Genomic DNA, 7,023 nt, shown 5'->3' on the forward strand with positions numbered 1-7,023 from the left:
ATGAATCTAATAAGATGTGTGCAATACTTTTGGGGGAGGAAATTACAAATTGTTTTAAAAGAAGTGATAAAATTTAAATAAGCGGAAAGCCATTATGTCTGGGAATGATAGAGTATCATGTCAATCCTTCCCAAATTCATCTATTGATAATGCAATTCCAACAAAACTCCCAATGAGTGAGTGTGTGTGTGCATGCGTTTATGAGTACGTGAGTATAACTTGAAAAATTTTATATTTGAACATAAAGAATTTGAATAGACGATCAAGGAATCATAAGTAATAGAGATGCCCCTGAAAAGGAACAACATTGTGGGAGAATTTAGCCTTCCCGACCTCGAGGACTGTTGCAGAACTGGAGTAATCGGGTCTCAGAATGTTGCAGGAATACACGGATGACCGGCAGCACAGAGAGCTCATAAAGAGACCTGTTGGGAACAGCGCTGCCGACCGAGAGGAAAGAATGGGCTTCTAAATGAATCGTTAAAGGGGAGCTTGCTGTCCACGCAAAACTAAATGAATAAAATAAACTGGACCCCAGCCATCTCACAGTATTTTGAAAAATTAATTACAGGTTGATTAAACACCTCAACTAAAAGGCAAAATGGTGCAACTCTTACAAGATAATATATGGTGATATATTTATGACTTTTGGATAGGAAATAATTTCATAAGCCTTACCACAGCAAATACCATAAGTGTAAGGCTGGATTTCACTGCCTGCATTAAAATTCAGAACTTTTGTTCATTAAACAGAACATGGGTGAAGAAACCACTTGTAACCCTTCTAACAAAAAAAGTGCTAGTGATCAAAATTTAAAAAGACTTTCTATAAATCAAAATGTAGAAACATGGTCAAAAGACTTCAAACATGCACTTTCAAAACAGGACACCTGAATGGTCGATAAACAGAAAAAGATATTCAATATGATCAATAATGGGGTGATGTAAATTGAATCCAATGTTACACACTTGCACATATACCATATTGATAAAAATTTAAAATTATACAAATAACATGCTTGGCAAGGATATGAACTAGTAAGCATTCTTATTATTGTCTCTCGGAATAGAAACTGCTCTTCTAAGTGCTTTGGAACAAAATTAAGCATTGTCAGGTCAAGCCGATTAGGTGCCAGCGTCTGACCCAGACACCTGTGCAGGTGCGTACCGAGGGATGGACTGGCCTGCTGTTTCAGGATGCTGTGTGCTCTTGGAATGAGGTTTACCATGATTAATAACAAAAAAATCCCCCAGCCCTCACTGACACCAGGCTAGATACAGAGATGGCATCACGCTCCTAGAGTGGAGTGAGCAAGAGCAGAGAGGCAGAGAGAATTGAGGTTGCACTTGACAACAGAGATGAATCTCAGAGACAAAATGTCGGCGAAAGACGCAGGGGGACGGGAAACACACAGGGTGTGTCCATTGATGTGAATTTCAAAAGCGCGCACGCTGAAACTCGCAGGGATAGAATACAAGGCAGAGTTCCACGGGAACCATGGAAATGGACGCAGGACACTCAGGAGGGGCGTCCCCTTGGCTGGGAAGCCTGAGGCGGGAGGCAGGGGTCACACAGAATGACCAGGCCACACGGGCCTGGCTCAGGGTCCATGGAGAGCTGGCCCTTCAGTGGTGACTGGGCCGGCCGACAGGGGGAGCCCAGAGGATCTCTGGGGGTGTCTGAGCCCTGCCCTATGCTGGGACCCTGTCCATGGCGCCAACGAGGGGGCTCATCCTTGCCTTCAGCCCAGCTCAGAGATCCTGCTGTCCCTGAAACAGCAGTGGCAAGGGCAGGAGGGGATTCTGAGGGTGGAGGCGTGGTCCTGGGAGAAGGTCTTAGCTCTCAGAGCCGTTCTCAGAGAGGCTGGTGTGTGAAGACGCCCGGGGCTGCCTGGGGCCGAGGAGGCAGCCAGGAAAGATGGAGCGAGCCCAGCGTTGGAGATGCCCCGTGCCGCTGACCTAGCAGCCCGCAGCTGCACCACTCGGCTCTTCTGCGCCTCCTGCCGCCGCCCCCCAGGCCTCAGAGCTAGCATCCCCGGGCTGCCGAAGATGCTGGTGCTCCTTCTCATGCGACCTCCGGGCAGAGCCGCCAGCCCCCTCTACTCTGACGGTTCAACCCCCAACCCCTTCCCTCGGGCCTCCGCACTCCAGGCCCCGTCACTGGCCTGCACGTCCAGCCTCCCTCATGAACTAGACATGAGGTCTAGTTCACAGCACTAGATTTTGCGAGATGCAGCAGAGATCCGACCCTGCCCTCTGCCCTGTGGTCCCCAGAGTCCCCAGACATGGCGCTCCGGGGAAGGCCGTGCTGAAGGGGGGCCCGCAAAGCCCTTTCTCCCTCACCCACACGTCGCTCAGGCCACCCCGCTCGTCCTTCCAGCTTAGATCCGGCGGCTTTGATGAGCTTCCCGCAGGCCCGCACACGTGGGCTTCCTCGCCCTGGAACGCCAAGGGCTGGCGTCCCCCCACCCCTACCCCGATGCTTAGACCATCTGCTCCGGAGCCGGCGGCCGGGCCGGAACCCTCCTTGGCGGCGCTCAGCCCTCCTCTCGGCTCTCCTGCCAGAGAGCGGGTTTGATGTTTTCCATTTCCTCTGGTGGACCAGCACTTGTCTGTCCTGAGGCTCCTTCACTTCCCCTGCTTGGGACGCGCAGACGTGCCCAGCCTGCCTGGCCTCCCCCGGGGACCAGGGTGGACGTGGAGGCCCGCACCGGGCCCCGCATGGTGGCTTGGGCCCATGCCGGCAGCTCCAGGAACTTGGGGGGCTCAGGATCCTTTGCAGGGGCAGAGGGTGTCCGTCAGGCTGTGGGGCGGGTTCTGGGTCCTGGAAGGAGGGTCCAACTTTGCAGAGAAAAGCGTGGGGAAGGGAAATCCCCGGGAGAGGTGCTGAGGAGGCGGCCCAGGCCCTGGGGGCGGGGGTGGCTCTGCTCCGCGCTCCTGCCCCGCCGGCGTCCACACGCGTTCTTGTCGCTCAGGCCTCAGTCGCGTCCGACCCTTTTCAGCCTCATAGACTGGCAGCACGCCAGGCCTCCCTGTCCTCCACTGTCTCCCGGAGTCTGCCCAGACTCATGTCCACTGATGATGCCATCCCGCCATCTCATCCTCTGTCGCGTCCCCTTCTCTCCCTGCTTATAATCTTTCCCAGCATCAGGGTCTTTTTAAATGAGTCAGCTCTTTGCATCAGATGGCCAAAGTATTGGGGCTTTGGCTTCAGCATCAGTCCTTCCAGTGAATATTCAGGACTGATCTCCTTTAGGATGGACTGGTTGGATCTCCTTGCTATCCAAGGGACCATCAAGAGTCTTCTCCAACACCACGATTCGAAAGCAACAATTCTTCGGCATTCAGCCTTCTTTACGGTCCGGCTCTCACATCCATACCTGACTGTGGAAAACCCACAGCTCTGACCAGATGGTAAGTGTAGTCCTTTCACCAGCCCAGGTGTGAGCACGCTCTCCGGCCGGTCTGCTGTGCTCCGGGCCCATCCTGCGAGTTGCTGCTCTCCCCTTCGCCTTCTGGGGAGGTGGAGACAGGCCCTGGCCCCCGCCCTCAGCCTGGCAGACTCAGGGCTCACCCAGGTCTCCAGGGAGCCCCGTGGCCCCTCCCGCCTTCCCCAGGGCAGGCGCTAACGACCTGTCTCCATGTCTGTGTCTTCAGCGGATGGGGCTCCTCGTGGGCAGGGGGCTGACTCTGCCCCCTGGGAACCCCGTGGCAGGAGGACTGGCAATGCCTGAGAATCCCAGGAGCTCGGGGACTGCCCCAGAGACGGAGCTGGGTCAGGGTGGGAGAGGACCCGAGCACCAGGCTTCGTCCCGCAGGGCGGGCCCCGGGGGGACACCCAGGGACACAGAGGTGTCCCTGTTTATGGCACGCTGTCTCCACCAACCGTGGGTCCCCACTGCACCTTGGTCTCAGCTCCGCTCCTCCATTTCTGACACGTGACATTGGGAGCATCTTGTCTGGCTACACGTCCAGTCTTCTTGGGGGTTTTGGACAGGATGCCACAGCATCCGTGCAGGGTCTGAGGGGGTTCCCCTCCATATGGCCTGGATGTGGGCCCACTCAGGGGAGCCCAGCAACCTCCTGGCTGCACTTCTGCCGGGTGCAGGGGAGGGGAGGAGCCACCTGGAACGACACGCTATCTGTGGGCTGCCCCCCGGCCTTGTCAAGAACCACCCTTGACACTTGGGGGATTAGGAAAAGCACTGCTTCACGAAGACCAGGCCCGGGACTGAGCTTCCCGGGGGAGGGCAGAGGGCGGGGGCCAGCCCGGTGGGGACTGTGTGCCCCGGGTTTACCTTGAGCACAGGCTCGGGAGGAGGCAGGGTCTGACCCCACGGCCACGCTGCAACTGAGCCTTGGACCATGTGCTCCAACCCGCTCTGTTCCGGCGAAAGAAAGAGCTCCCGAGTCTCCCGGCCAGCTGGTGCCTGGACAGCGCCAGGCCTGACACTGGTGCCCTTCACATGTGTTCCCGCGGCCCCAGGCTCCAGAGAGACGGGCGCGCGGTGAGCTGCCGGTGTCCTTGGGACACGTCCCCCTCTTCAACCCTATGCGGAGTCTCAGCAGGACCTGGAGGATCCCGCCGGTGGAGCCTCCACGGTGGACACTCGGACACCGGGAGCTAAGAGCAGGGCCCTGGTGGACCCTGTGGGGTGGGGTCGCTCTGCGCATCTCTGTGTCCTGCTGGGGACACAGCCTGCAGCCCGCCCAGCAGGGCGCACACCACGGGGCTCGGTGAGGGCCCTCCGGGTCTCTGCGACCCGCGCCCCCCGCCCCCGCCCTGGGTTTTGACGGGCAGAGCTCACCCACGGCTGCCCGGGCATTCTCGCCAAGGCCAGTGGCCCACATGACCTCCCGGGCTCCACCCTCGCCCACAGCCGACGTGTCCTGCCCTCGGACGAGGCCCGGCCGCTGCCCGCCTGGCAGCTGCCCCGTCCCCAGCTGGGGAGGCTGGCAATTGTGGTTCCCGGCCCTCCCTCTGCTGACCTTCAAGTACCGGTTTGGTGTGGAGATTTATGGACTGGCGTGAAATTGCCGTCTTGAGAAGGCCCAGAAAGCTTTAAATAGGGCAACCCGTCCCTGGAGGCTAGGCTCCTTTGGGGGTGGGGGTGTTTCAGACCAGTGCTGTGTGGGGGGCAGAGTGGCACAGTCATTGAGACGGTGGACCCTCTCGCCCCGGTGATGGAGTGGTCCTTCCTCTGGCCAGACCTGGGGAGAAGCCCCAGCTTCTGATAAGCCAAGTGCTCCTGACACCGTGGTGACTTTTCTCACGGGTGGGATCAGGCCAGGGCAGATTAATCCAGCCTCTCTCCACCGGACATGTCCTTTCTTTCAGGAAGAAGGCCGCATCTCCAGCTCCAAGGCTGTCTGGGGAGCTAAGGCTACCCGGGCTGAGCCCCTTCTTGGGCTCAGGCGTATGAACCCGGGGCCACCTTGTGGGGTCACAGACCCCCCAGGGCTCAGACTGGACGTCTGTGCTTGTACTTTACAAGGGCTAATGGTGGTTTTCCTGTTTTTAAATGGTTGGTATATGGGAAGGGAGGCGGGAGGGGGGATCGGGATGGGGAACACATGTGAATCTATGGCTGATTCATGTCAATGTATGGCAAAAACCACTACAATATTGTAAAGTAACTAGCTTTCAACTAATAAAAATAAATGAAAAAAAAAATAAGTGGATGGTATAAAAAAGCACCAAAGAATTGATGCTTTTGAACCGTGGTGCTGGAGAAGGCTCTTGAGACTTGTCCAAGTCCCTTGGACTGCAAGGAGATCAAACCAGTCAATCCTAAAGGAAATCAACCCTGAATATTCATTGGAAGGACTGATGCTGAAGCTCCAATACTTTGGCCACCTGATACAAAGTGCCGACTCACTGGAAAAGACCCTGCTGCTGGGAAAGATTGAAGGCAGGAGAAGCGGGCAACAGAGGATGAGATGGTTGGATCGTGCCATCGACTCAGTGGACATGAGTTTGAGCAGACTCTGGGAGATGGTGAAGGACAGGAAGGTCTGGCATGCTGCAGTCCATGGGGTTGGAGAGTCAAATACAACTTAGTGACTAAACAACAAACTTTAAAAAAGGGAAAAGACTGTTTTATGACATGAAAAAAGTATATGAAATTTGAACTTCAGGGCCCATAAGTAAATTTTCTCTGGAAACAGCCATACCCATCATCAGTTCAGTTCAGTTCAGCTCAGCCCCTCAGTCGTGTCTGACTCTGCGACCCCATGGACTGCAGCACACCAGGCCTCCCTGTCCATCACCAATGCCCAGAGCTTGCTCAAACTCATGTCCATTGAGCCAGTGATGCCATTAATTACTATTTATTATTGTCTATGAATTATTAATTATTGTCTACGAATGCTTTCACCCAATAACCACCAGCTGAGGAGCTGCAACAAACGCCCTTCGGCTGACAAAGCTGCAAGCATTCACCGTCTAACCATTTGCAGGGAGAGTTCCTGGCACTCTGGACCACGGAGGGCTGTGGGCCCTGCGAGCATCTGCTAAGAGTAATGATTACTCTCCCCCAGGTGCATAAGAGATACCTGTGCACACAGCTCAAGGCAGGATAAAGCAGCCAAGGACCCCAGACCCCTGGGTATCAGTGGTTCTCAACCAGGACTGCTTTGCCCCATGGGCACATGTGACAAGGCCTCTAGATGCTCGTTTTTCTGTAAATGGGGGGAGGCTACCAACATTTGCGGGTCCAGGGCCAGGATGCTGCCAAACCTCCTAGCGTTGGACCACTACGGCAGAGAATCATCTGGTCCCAAATGTTGGCGGGGCTGAGGCTATAAAGAAACCTGATTCCGGTGTGCATCATCAGGCCAGGCCTGCATCAGTGTGAGCGCTCGTGACGGAGCCGAGAGGCAGGCCCGCTAGCTGGGCTGGGAGCACAGAGGCTGGGATGTGACGGGATGCTCCCTGCCTCTGGGTGTGCCGCCTCGGCCAGACAGCCCTGAGCCCTCCGTGGTGGCCCTCTGCACCCATGTGCCAGCTCCATGCTCACCCTG

This window comes from Cervus canadensis, chromosome 5 (genome assembly GCF_019320065.1).
Source record: "Cervus canadensis isolate Bull #8, Minnesota chromosome 5, ASM1932006v1, whole genome shotgun sequence".
NCBI classification, from domain to species: domain Eukaryota; kingdom Metazoa; phylum Chordata; class Mammalia; order Artiodactyla; family Cervidae; genus Cervus; species Cervus canadensis.